Source organism: Schistocerca cancellata, chromosome 4 (genome assembly GCF_023864275.1).
Source record: "Schistocerca cancellata isolate TAMUIC-IGC-003103 chromosome 4, iqSchCanc2.1, whole genome shotgun sequence".
NCBI lineage: Eukaryota > Metazoa > Arthropoda > Insecta > Orthoptera > Acrididae > Schistocerca > Schistocerca cancellata.
In genome coordinates this window covers 638,791,124-638,804,976 of record NC_064629.1, presented here as the reverse complement: position 1 = coordinate 638,804,976, position 13,853 = coordinate 638,791,124, and the positions used below count along the sequence as shown (strand labels likewise).

The following is a 13,853-nucleotide window of genomic DNA, read 5'->3' as shown; positions in this document are numbered from 1 at the left end:
ACATTAATTTTCATAGCAAAGACGCAGAGTACTCTATGGCGTAAGGATGGAAGGACAGTCTAGCGAAGTAATACTGAACTCATTAACAAGTAGTTATCAACAACTAGTCCAGTAGCCCACACACGATATATACAATCACGGAAAAGAAATCGCAACCCCAAAAAATAATTAAATTACATTAATGACACTTCAGGAAAAAATGTCTAGGTAACACATTTAAGTGGTTAACATTGGACGATCACAGGGTAATATAAATGCGAGATAAGGCACTGCAAATGTGAACTGTTGTTACACTAATAACCTGTGTAGCCGCCAGAATGTTGAATGCAAGCATGCAAAGGCGTATGCGTTATACTATAAAGGTGCCGGATGTCAGTTTGTGGGATGGAGTTCCATGCTGTTGCACTTCGTCCGTCAATACAGGAACGATTAATCCAGTTTGTGGACGACATTGGAGTTATCGTACGATGATATCCCATAGCTGTTCGATTGGAGACGGGTCTGGTAATCGAGCAGGCCAAGGCAACATATCGAATCCCTGTAGAGCATGTTGGTTACAATGGCGGTAAGTAGGTGAGTATTATCCTGTTGGAAAATACCCACTTTAATGTTTTTCATGAATGACAACCGGTCGAATCACCAGCTTTGCGTACAAATTTGCAATCAGGGTACGTGGGAGAACGAGAATGCTCCTGCTGTCATACGAAATCATAGCCAAGACGATAACTCCAGGTCTAGGTCCACTGTGTTTAGCACGCAGACATGTTGGGTACAGCTCCTCTATTGGCCTCCTCCTAGCCAAAATACGGCCATCACTGGCACCGAGGCAGAACCAGATTTCATTAGAAAACACAAGACATTCACCTTGCCCCCCAATGAACTCCCGCTTGAAACCACTGAGGTCGCAAATGGTGGTGGTTTGGAGTCAGTGGAATGCACGATACAGGGCGTCTGGCTAGGAACTGTCCTTAAAGTAACCAATCTGGAACAGTGCGTTTGGTCTCTGTGGTGCCCACTGCTGCTAAAATTGCTGCTGCAGACGCAGTACGATGCGTCAGAGCCATACACCAAACACGACGGTCTTCCCTCTCAGTAGCGCCACTTGGCCGTCCGAAGACCAGCCTTCTTGTGACCCTACATTCTCGTGACCACCGCTGCCAGCAATCATGTACAGTGGCTACGTCCCTGCCAAGTCTTTCTGCAGTATCGCAGAACTTCCAGTTTCTCGTTCAAACTCAGTGAGGTGCTGATAGTGTCTTTGTTGCTTTAAACGCATTCTTGACTAACATCAACTCACCATGTCCATCTCAAACGTAACTAACGTTCACGAACGTTAGTGTGTATATTTAAAGCAAACCTGATTTGCATCAGAAACACGCCTACCAACTTTCGTTTATGTCGCACAACTCTTTCTTGGTGTTACAATTTTTTTCAGCAGAGTATTTTTGGCCTCCTGCGTACAAACAGAGCTGATTTTTTTCAAAAGAATTATCGAAGATTCAGTAATTAGCAAACATAAAGCCACTACAGTGATGATGGTATGTATTTGACGTTCGTAATCATACCAAGTAATCCGTATTCGTTAGCCATAACGTTTTATTCCAATACCATGGTAAAACATAGGAAATTTCAGTAAGTCCACTTTTAAAGGAAGTGGTAGTTAACAGTGGTAATACATATATAGTAACAAACATCACTGGGTAGTTTTTTGCATTGGGAATTTGAAAACAACAGCAGATAACCAACTAAAACGCTTTCAAGGGTGAAATACCACCTGTAGAACGGAATTACTCGTACGATCGTATCCACGCGCCCTGCAAGATTACTGTTTTCCTTGGCGTATCAATTTTACCGTTGCTGTTCCTATTATTCAGAGAAGTTGGGGTTCTCTGACGATTTGCACGCATCTCTCGGTAAATTATGGAATATTTTTTCCACACTTCATGTCCTCGAATGTGAACATAAAATATTGTAGATATTTATAAGTTACCTAACTTTAACATGTTGCTTCATTTCAGTAACTTCAGTGGTGGTCAAACATAGCGAACTGTCGCGTGTTTCTAATACGTATTTTAAACTTTTGTGTTTTCACTTCTTGGGTGGGTAATAATTAGTCTTACTTTCTCACACAGCTTCATTCTTACTTTCAACTTGTTTAAACTGTCTAACTGTTAGGTGAGCTTCTATTTCACCCTCACAGTTATGGGCTGAGCAGCAATACAGCTGACTTACAAGACTGGTATTAACATGATTATTAAAAAATTTGCTAACTAATGAGAAATTTCATCAAATTACTATTCAGACCAGATGCAGAGCGTTTATAATGAAATTGCATTTCAAAGAGAATTCCAATACGTAAAAGGGATGTGGTAAAGTTACACTATCTTATTGAGTTAAATTATTTCGTTTACTTCCACGCTGTTTTGCCTATGTAATGAAACGTTTCACTCTTCTTTCTTCAATTTAAGATGTATTACGATGTTTGTGATTCTTCACGAAGGGCGTTCTCGGGCAGAAACTATTGTCAAAATTAGTTACGAACAGTGAGCCATGTGAAGTAGTGAATGCTTCATGAGAATAAAAGTTCATCCCGTAAGTGTACCTTGAGCCATCACGTATAATCTGAGGCAGTAATATTGCAATGTACTTGGATGGTGATAAATGTGGGAGAGAATAGATTGTGCGTGGTAGGTGCCATGTGCTTTCAGTCATAACTTAATTCCGACCCTGACTCCAATGGTCAGTCCCCACTGATTTTGACCTAGGCTTTACTGGTCTACTGCATTCCATTAAAACAACTGTTTCTCTAACAGCCTCAGCTCAACGATGGCCACTCGGAATGTATGAACCCATCGGACGTGCACAGTAAATGCAGCATTCTCACTAAGTCATTACCCTTCAGCTACACTACTCTGAGAACTTTCGAAACTGTGAATCTCAGTATCTTTCCTAATATGGGTCCTACTGAGCTCATAGATGTTACCAATTCCTCTAATGGTGGAAAAAACACGTAGCGAAACAGCCATTAAATCGTTCAAGAATTTGTTACACAGTTTTTGAGTCTCTGTCGCCCCGAATTTTGACATTCCGACCTGACTCCTCAGCACGCTACGCAATTTTTCGTGCTTCCGATAATGATGAAAATCAAACATGTGCAGCAGAATTCAAAGTATCAGAAACACGTCGATATACGAACTGTAATTTTCGAAAACAGAAAAGTTATTAGTAACTATGTAGCCAATGGATATTCACTTTAATGCTCTGTATGTGGTTTTTTAAATGCTATTGTTTCGCGCGCACACAGTAGCGTACAGTAGAATTAATTTGAAATTTAACAGTGTGCAAATGTTAAGATTTAGCTTTTCAGTCTATTTTACAATTTTCAGACGTTATTAATGGAAACTTCTCCCACTGTTATTGTGGTAGCTAAATACATGAATAACAATTACAGGATCATAGCAATGGACGCTTTATGTACGCACTTACAGTAAGGCTTTCCAGTGTATTTCTACTTCCCCATTGAACTGACCTTTTAGGCCTAGAAGATATTCTGCTGCTTTCACTCCATTATTAATATGAACAACTTTTCTTTTGAGTCCGTCACGCCACAGTATATTTTTTTCTGGTGCATTTTTTCCCTACAGAACATGGCTAACGACACACATCACACGAACAACGCAACCTTAGCCAAGTATATAACTGAAATGGATCAAATCCAAGAATTTAGTTAGAGACTCAGCAGTTATATACAGTTCAATTCCTCTCGGTGTCAGCTTTCGTTATTTTACCAGAATATATGAGACACGAGAGGTGGTCCATACGACTCTATAACACCGTTTTGATATATAATGAGCCAAAGCGGTTATGACCACTGTCCACCCAAAGATTGAATGTCTCCTGGTGACGTTGCGGACATGTGACGCAGTGAGGAAAGTATACAGGGCGTCTCAAACTTTTTGGGTCAAATTGAGGCAGATGACAGTGAATCCACAACCGATTATATTGAGAGGAAACCAATGGTCGGAAATGCATGTTTATTGTGTTATGCACATACACGGCGTACAGCGCATAACAACGCCGTAGCTCACAGTAATTGCTCAAAGCGACTACCGCCAGTCTCAGCTGCGCGGGATTAGCCGAGCGGTCTAGGGCGCTACAGTCATGGACTGTGCGGCTGGTCCCGGCGGAGGTTCGAGTCCTCCCTCGGGCATGGATGTGTGTGTTTGTCCTTAGGATAATTTAGGTTAAGTAGTGTGTAAGCTTAGGGACTGATGATCTTAGCAGTTAAGTCCCATAAGATTTCACACACGTTTGAACATTTTTTTGCCAGACTCAATGCGTGTGTTGCAAGGGCGCATGCAGTTCTTGGGGACTGTATCCCTTGTTGTCCGCGAAAGGATATGGTTTCAACAAGACGGTGCACCAGCTCACTTCGATGTTAATGTCCACAAGTACCTGGACAACACGTATCCTTGTCGTTGGATTGGAAGAGGAGATCGTGTCCCATAGCCAGCACACCTTCGGTCTTTTCCTAAGATGTTCGTGTATGAAACCCCCATAGAAGCGGATGAAGACGTGTTCGTTAGGGTCCAAGTTGCCTGTCTCCTGGTACAACTTACACCAGGGATCTTTGAGTGCGGTAGAACTCCATGGGCCGTTGCCAGGCATGCACTGAGACTGGCGATCGTCGCTTTGAACAGTTACTATGAGCTACATTGTTAGGTGGTGTAAGCTGTGTATGCCCGCTGGTGTGGCCGAGCGGTCCTAGGCGCTTCAGTCTGGAACCACGCGACCGCTACGGTCGCAGTTTCGAATCCTGCCTCAGGCATGGATGTGTGTAATGTCCTTATGTTAGTTAGATTTAAGTAGTTCTAAGTTCTAGGGAACTGATGACCTCAGATTTTAAGTCCCATAATGCTCAGAGCCATTTGAACCATTTGAAGCGGAGTATGTCCACAACATAATAAACATGCATTTCCTACCATTGGTACCAAATCTCAATGTAATCGGTTGTGGACCCACTATCACCTGCTTCAATTTGACCCAAAAATGTTCGAGACACCCCGTGAAAGCGGAGCAGAAGCGAATTAGGAATCTTTCTAACAACGATATGTCACACTAATGTGGTAATCCACTTACACAAACGACTTCAGCAAAGGGCAGAGTGTTGTGGTCTGGCGCCTGGGAATGGAAATCTTGGAAATGGTGAAGCTGGTCGGCTCATAAGCTACTGTCCTGAGCATCTATTGTAAGTGGTTGAAGAACGGTGAAACCACGAATAGGCGATAAGTCTTTGGACTTCCACGCCTCAACACCGTATGTGAAGGTCGGAGACTTGTCCGGTCTGTAAAGCCTGATAGGCAGCAATCTTTGGCAGATCTGATAGCAGGGTACAATGCTGATGCAGGTACAAGTGTTTTGGAGCAAATCGTTCAGGGCACGTTGCTGAACATACGGCTGCACAGTATGTGTCCAAACGTCAGTTACGACTGCAGTGGGCACAGAACCATGAAGACTGAACCGTGAATCGATGAAAACGCATCACCTCTTCGGATGAATCACGTTACTTGTCTTGGTTTCCTGGTCCGGATACGCCGTCACCCAGACGGACGGCTGTTGCTATGTGACGTACTCATCTGTGCTTCCAAGGGACCCTTGTTAGTAATCGAAGACACTGTGATAGTTGATGATCGTGTGAAAATTATTACGGACCGTGTTCATCATGCTTCATGTCTTCCGCCATGGCGACGGCATCTTACTGCGGGATAACTGTCCGTATTACAGAGTCAGAGTTATGCTGCAGCGGTTTGATGAGCATAATAGTGAATTCGCGTTGATGTCATGGTCTCCAAACTCTCCTGATCTGAACTCTGTGGAAGACCTCTGGGATGCAGTCAGCGCCATCCCCGCGCCCACAAAACACCGACCGGTAATTTACAGAAATGGCGTTACCTGTGCACTGATATATAGTGTCACATATCTCGAGAAACCTATGAAGGCCTTTTCGAATCCATGTATCACAGAATCGTTGTTATATTGCATTCCAAAGGTGGACCAACGCGCTGTTAAGTAGGTAGTTATAATGTTTTGACTCATCAGAGCATACAACACTCTGTGGCTCAAGAAAGCTTGTTATTGTTGTTGTTGTGGTCTTCAGTCTGAAGACTGGGTTGATGCAACTCTCCACTCTGTCCTATTTTGAGCGAGCCTCCTCATCTTTGAATAACTACTGCAACCTACATCTTTATGAATCTGCTTACTGTATTCATCTCTTGATCTCCCTCTACAATTTTTACCACTCACACTTCCCTCCAGTACCAAACTGGTGATCCCGTGACGTCTCAGAAAGTGTCCTATCAATCGACCCCTTCTTTTGATCAAGTTGTGCCACAAATTCCTTGTCACCCCAAATTCAGTATCTCCTCACTAGATAGACCCACCTTATCTTCAGCATTCTTCTGTAGCACCACATTTAGAAAGCTTCTTTTCTCCTTCTAGCTAAACTCTTTATCGTCCATGTTATGTTTTACTTCCATACATGGCTACGCTCCAGACAAATGCCTTCAGAAAAGACTTTCTAATACTTAAATCTATATTCGATGTTAACAAACTTCTCTTCTCAGAAATGCTTTTCTTGCCATTGCCTGTCTACATTTTATATCCCCTCTACTTCGGCCATCAGTTATTTTGCTGCCCAAATAGCTTAACTCATCTACTACTTTAAGTGTTTCGTTTATTAATCTAATTCTGTCAACCTCACCTGATTTAATTCGACTACATTCAATTATCATTGTTTTGTTTTTGTTGACGCTCGTCGTATATCCTCATTTCAAGACATTGTCCATTCCATTTAACTGCTCGTCCAAGCCGTTTGCTGTCTGTCAGAATCACAATGTTATCGACAAGCCTCAAGGTTTTTATTACTTCTTCCTGAACTTTAATTCCTACTCCAAAATTTTATTTGGTTTCCTTTACTGCTTATTCAATGCATGTATTGCATAACATTGAGGATACGCTACATCCCTGTCTCTCACTCACTTCTCAACCACTGCTTTCCTTTCATACTCTCGACTGTTACAACAGGTTTCTGTACAAATTGTAAATAGCGTTTCGCTCCCTGTATTTTACCCCAGCTACCTTCAGAATTTCAAAGAGAGTATTCCAGTTGGCATTGCCAAAAGCTTTCTCTAAGCCCACAAATGCTATAAATGTAGGTTTGCCTTTTCTTGACCTATCTTCTAAGATATTTCGTAGGGTCGGTATTGCCTAGTGTGTTCCTACATTTCTCCGTAAACCAACTGATCTTCCCCGAAGTCGGCTTCTGCCAGTTTTTCCGTCCTTCTGTAAAGAGTTCCTTAGTGTTTGGCAACCATGAATTCTTAAACTGATTGTTCGGTAAGTTTCACACCTGTCAGCAACAGCTTTTTTTGGAACTGGAATTACTACATTCTTCTTGAAGTCTTAGGGTATTTCACTGTGTCATACATCTTGCACACGAGATGGAAGAGTTTTGTCATGGCTGGCTCTCTCAAGGCTATCAGTAGTTCTGATGGAATATCGTCTACTCCCAGGTCCTTGTTTCGACTCAGATCCTTCAGAACTTTGCCAATTTGTCTCGCAGTATCATATCTTCCATCTCATCTTCATCTACTTCCACTTCCCTTCCTATAATATCGTGTTAAAGTTCATCTCCCTTGCCAGACCCTCTATATACTCCTTCCACCTTCCATCTTTCCCTTGTTTTCTTAGCTCTTGACATTCATACAACTGCCTCTCTTTTTCCCAAAGGCCTCTTTAGTTTTCCTGTAGGCTGTATCTATCTTTCCCCTAGTGACAAATGCTTCTAAAACCTCACGTTTGGCCTCCAGCCATTCCTGTTTAACAATTTTGCACTTTCTGTCAATCTCATTTTTAACCGTTTGTGTTCCCTTTTGCCTGCTTCATTCGCTACATTCTTAAATTGTCTCCTTTCATCAGTTAAATTCAGTATTCCTGTTATTTAAGCGTTCCTAATAGGCCTTGTGTTTTTACCTATTTGATCCTGTGCTGCCTTCACTGTTTCATCACTTAAAGCTACCTATTCATCTTAGACTTATTCGTTTCCCCTGTTTTCCTCAACAGTTGTATAATGCTCCCTCTGAAGCTCTCAACAACCTCTGGTTCTTTAAACTTGTCCAGGTCCCATATCCTTAATTTCCTACACCTTTTCCCAGTCTCTTTAGTTTTAACCTAAAATTCATAACCAATAAATGGGAGGGTGGGGGGGGGGGGTTTGTTTGAGGTACTGCTCACTTCTCTAGGTGCATATATTTTGTAGCGCTGTGCTGTTTATTTCTTATATCTTTAGTTGTAAGTATCACAATTTTTCAATGACGTCATTAACTCCACCAATACGAGAATGAGATCATTTTAACACGCAGTAAAAACTAAATGGATAGCTTTGCCAGAGGTTACATATCGAACTATGGTATTTCTGTTCCATATTCTCACCAGGCTAATCTTACCGCGTTTTAACACACAGTAAAAACTAAATGGATAGCTTTGCCAGAGGTTACATATCGAACTATGGTATTTCTGTTCCATATTCTCACCAGGCTAATCTTACCGCGGCTATGGATGCACACAGTTCACCTACATGTGTGGACAGACTAACATTTTGCATAACATCTAGTAACTCGCAAGAGTGAAATTTAGAAACAATGTCATGTGCTCTAGATGTATGTTTTATAGCGATGTGGTATACATACAGTATCTTTGGTTGGAAGCATCGGAATTTTGCTATGACGTTACACAAGCTAGTAATGTGGTGGTGACTTAGGATCTGCTTTTCTTTCGTGTTGTGGTATCGCCTGTACGTACTCTTTGGTTAGCAATCACTAAGTCTGCAGTGCTTATAGAATTTGATATACCGTCATGATTTCCACCAAGGTGTTTGTTACTAACTCATACACTATGAGGTCGCACACACTAGTAATGAAATGGTGGCTTAGCCATGATAAATAATTCGGCCACAAGCAGCACAGTGATGGACTACGCATCATGACCTTGATGCGACATCGGGAACAGTGGGATGGAGGTCTCGTAATTGGATAAAATACAAAAAATGTGGAAAACCTGTAAAATGATGTAAAATATGGAAAAAATACGAAAATGGGTGAAAAAGACTTGAAATTGGGGAAGAATGATAGTTCACATATACCTGCCTGAGTATGAGAGTGGGGGGAGGGGGGTTGTTGACGTTGAGTGACCTAAGTAGTCACCCTGTCACCGGATGTGCAATCTGATCCCCGCCCTTCTCTTACCCGTGACCTTCGGCTGATATCGTTATCCGCACCCGTACATACACTGGATATCAACTAAAGGTTTGGGGTTAGGTTCCTCGTCAGTTTCAAAGTTTTTATTGTTATTGATCACTTCCTTCACCTCTGTAAATCTTTGTTACGGCCAAAACTGCCGAGTAGAACTGTGGTCCAGATGCCATGTTGAACTTCAGGTCACCTTATAACTGACTGGAAAGTCAGTTCAAACCTCTTTTCAAACAACTTACGGGAATTTAGCCAGGTAATATTTACAGTGACCGCCGATATTTCGGCGGGAGTACACACCGCCATTTTCAAGGCAGTTTCAAGGCTGTCTGTGCCTTGAAAATGGCGGTGTGTACTCCCGTCTAAATATCAGCGGTCGCTGTAAATATTACCTGGCTGAATTCCCGTAAGTTTTTTTTGAAAATTGTACACGCCAGGAGAAGCTCAGTTGAAACTTCGTAGGAAGGCAACTGCATCCCACCTCCATAGGACCATGTCTAGTAAAGCACTGTGGTATTCAACCAGGTGTTGTGTTGGTGACACCTTTACTTTAGTTGTATTTATTCTCGCTGTATGTGCCAAATCTTTCCGGATTTGAGATGTACTCGAAACCATAACTGGTATCAAGCAGCGACTGCGAAGTAGAGATGACAGCATGGCGCCATCAACCTATGATTGGAAGCAACCCATATAGGACTTTGCTGCAAGTCGTACCACTATACTGGTAGCAATCTCATTAGTTCTCAATTTGGAAATACTAAGCTAAATCTCAAGTAAAATTATCCAGCCGGATGTCTCGAACATAAATTCCATAGAAGTCCATATCAGAAATCTTCAATAAGAATCCGTATGTAGGAGTGCCTGCCTGTGCCCTCCTGCAAATCCGTCAATTTGTAGAACAGAAATAAAAACACAGTCCAGTTGAAATCCAGTAAACTATCAGGCCACGAGAGGACAGTACACATGACTATTTGCACTCTAAAACCGGTCAAAAATGAAATCGCCAAGTTACTTTAAAATCCTTTCAAGTGTGTTAATCTTAAAGGACTATTACCTGCCCGTCTTTCGGCAGCCAGACCCTTTGTCTACGGTCACTCCACCCATCGCAAAGTCAGTCGCAAACCAGACAGATAGGGAAATAAATATGCTCGTCCGTACGCTCTAGTTGGTTACATTTGTTTCTCTCGATTCTATGGTTTATTTTAAATACAAAAACCTACTGAATATGTAAATAAAAGGTATGTACTTTCTTACCTTTTTCCTTTATTGTTTTGTTATTTAAATTTTACGTTCGTAGGCAGCATTTCTGTGGGTAGCTTTATCTCAAAATCTTGAGATTTCAATCTTTCTAGTTATCTGTCGGGTCTTGTCGAGCTATATTTCTTTTACAGGCATGAAATATAGGCAGAGGACAAGTGTTTAACATAATAACATTGTCCTCCCTGATCCGCCATTTTGTTTTTTATTCATTAAAAGTGAAATGTTAAAGTAGTTAAACTATTGTAACTGTAATGATTCTTTTATTCTGTTGTAGGTTCTTTGGGAACACTCAATACATTTACCAGAAGAGCTTTGCACGATATTTCGAAGCCTCGTTTCAAAGTAACCCTGGAAGTGATTTCGAATAGCAACATAACTGATACTGAGAAATTTGATGCCATTGCTCGTGAAGCTAAAAAAAAAATGTATGGCTGGTATCCTATGTTACCAACTTTTGACGAAGTTTTTGTACGTGGCATCGAAGTCATATCTAAAGCAAATCTCGGAGGAGAGCAGCACTCCCCCTGCTCACCAGATGCACAGTACTCCAAAAGGAGCGGAAAATCATGGGTACGAGACCCTGGACCAGTTGACTTACCAAGAGGCTAAACGTAAATTTGAACAATTACACCCTGTTCAGTTGATGTCCACATGCGCTGCAGCTACATTACCATCGCCGTCACAAGTACCAGTTGTACTACACTCTATACCACGAACAGTGGGCCCTCCGGGCCTCCAGAATACAACCGCCCTCTTGGCGGTAGGGGAAAATCTCCTTCCGTTGCTCCCAAAGTAGAACCCCCAAATGCAGGGGGCATCGGTTCCCTCCCCCCATCCAGAGAAGCAACAGCCTCCTCCAGCTCCTTTCATGCAGAAAGGGTCCCTTGGGACTGTCTTTCCCAAGGTCTCCACTAATGCCACAGCGGACACCTGGCAGTGGATAAAGGAGAAAAAAGCTGCTGGACAAAGAGCTTCACGGTCTTCCTCTGTACCTGAAGCTACTTCAGAGAAGTCCTCCCAGCAAGCCCCTAAAGAGAAGCGCGAGGGCAAGCAAACACAAAAGTCTGTTAAGAAAAAGGACCCTCCAGTGGCCCCAACACCACCACTCCCTACCAGTTCTGCACCTGAGGATGAGGTGGAGATCTTAGCGTCCCCTGAGGGGCCGCGAGGGGCAGCCACGCGGTCTGAAGCGTCTTGTCACAGGCCACGCGGCTTCCCCTGTCGGAGGTTCGAGTCCTCCCTCTGGCATGGGTATGTGTGTTGTCTTTAGCGTAAGTTAGTTTAAGTTAGATTAAGTAGTGCGTAAGCTTAGGGACCGATGACCTCCGCAGTTTGGTCCCATAAGACCTTACCACAAATTCCCAAATTTTTTCGTCCCCTGAGGACCTGGATCTCACTGATGCCACATCCACAATAGGAATGGGTACAGATACTCAATCGGTGGCAGCAGGTGACCCTGAGGCATAACCTGCCTACTTGTTTGCTTCATGCCTTCCCAGCCTCACGATAACGTCATCCTCCAGTGGAATTGCTGCTGTTTTTTCCACCACCTGGCTGAGCTACAGCAACTGTTAAGCTTTACACCTGCTTTCAGCACTGTCCTCCAGGAAACCTGGTTCCCAGCAATGCGGACCCCTGAACTCTGTGGCTATAGGGGATTTTACAAGAACCTTAGCGACTATAACAGCGTGTCAGGTGGAGTGTGTATATGTCCTGAACTCAGTATGGAGTGAACCTGTGCCCCTTCAAACCCCTCTTGAAGCTGTGGCTGCCACAATAAGGATGACACAGGAGATAACTCTGCAATGTATATCTTCCTCTAGATGGTGCAGTACCCCTGAATGTATTAGCTGCACTGATTGATCAACTCTCTAAACCTTTCCTACTTTTGGGAGATTTTAGCACCCATAACCCCTTGTGGGGTGGCACCATGCTTACTGGTTGAGGCAGAGATGTCGAAACTTTACTGTCTCAGTTCGACCTCTGCCTCTTAAATACTGGGGCCCCCACATATTTCAGTGTGGCTCATGGCACTTACTTGGCCATTGATTTATCACTCTATAGCCCAGGACGTCTCCCATCTGTCGGCTGGAGAGGCCACGATGACTTGTGTGGTAGCGACCACTTTCCCATCTTCCTGTCTCTCCCCCAGCTCCATTCCCCCGGACGTCTACCAAGATGGGCTTTAAACAAGGCAGACTGGAAAGATTTCAATTCTGACGTCACCACTGAATCTCCCCCACATGGTACCATCGATGTGGTAGTCGAGCGGGTCACTAGAACGATCGTTTCTGCGGCAGAAAACATTATCCCTGTTCTTTAGGGTGCCCCCGGCCAAAGTCAGTACCTTGGTGGTCGCTAGAAATCGCTGCAGCAATTAAAGAGCGTCGGCGAGCTCTACAGCTACATAGCGGCACCCTTCCCTAGAGTACCCAATAGCTTTTAAACGGCTCCTTGCCCGCGTTCACCAGCTCGTAAAAAGACGGAAACAGGAATGTTGAGAGAGGTATGTCTCGGCCATTGGGTGCCACACGTCATCTTTCCAAGTCTAGACGAAGATCAGACGTGTTTGTGGATACCAGACCCCGGCAGGTGTCACTGGCATTAACATCAATGGCGTGTTATCTACCGACGCAAACGCAATTGCCGAGCACTTTACTGAGCACTATGCTCGAGCCTCCGCGTTCGAGAATCATCCCCCAGCATTTCGCACCCGCAAACGGTGGTTGGAAAGGAAAGCCCTCTCGTTCATTGAACGTCACAGTGAACCCTATAATGCTTCATTTACAGAGTGGGAGCTCCTCAGCGCCCTTGCACATTACACCGACACTTCTCCTGGGCTAGATGGGATCCACAGTCAGATGATCAAACATCTCTCATCCGACTACAAGCGACATTTCCTCGTCATCTTCAAACGGATCTAGTGCGATGGCGTCTTTCCATCGTAATGGTGAGAGAGCACCATCATTCCAGTGCTCAAACCCGGCGAAAACCCGCTTGATGTGGATAGCTCTCGGCCCATCAGCCTCACCAACGTTCTTTGTAAGCTGTTAGAACGTACAGTAAGTTGGCGGTAGTGTTGGGTCCTGGAGTCATGTGGCTCCATGCCAGGGCGGTTTCCGTCAGGGCTGATCTACCACTGGTAATCTTGTGTCCCTCGAGTCTGCCATCCGAACAGCCTTTTCCAGACTCCAGCACCTGGTTTCCATCTTTTTTGATTTACGAAAAGCTTACGACACGAACTGGTGACATCATATCGTTGCCACATTATGTGAGTGGGGTCTCTGT

At 43.6% G+C, this 13,853-nt stretch overlaps 1 protein-coding gene across 1 annotated transcript in view; it reads right to left on the bottom strand.

Annotated features, from left to right (window-relative positions):
* Positions 1 to 13,853, bottom strand: part of LOC126183235 (MAM and LDL-receptor class A domain-containing protein 1-like) — a 433,083-nt gene that overhangs the window by 377,297 nt on the left and 41,933 nt on the right. The window lies entirely within an intron of this gene.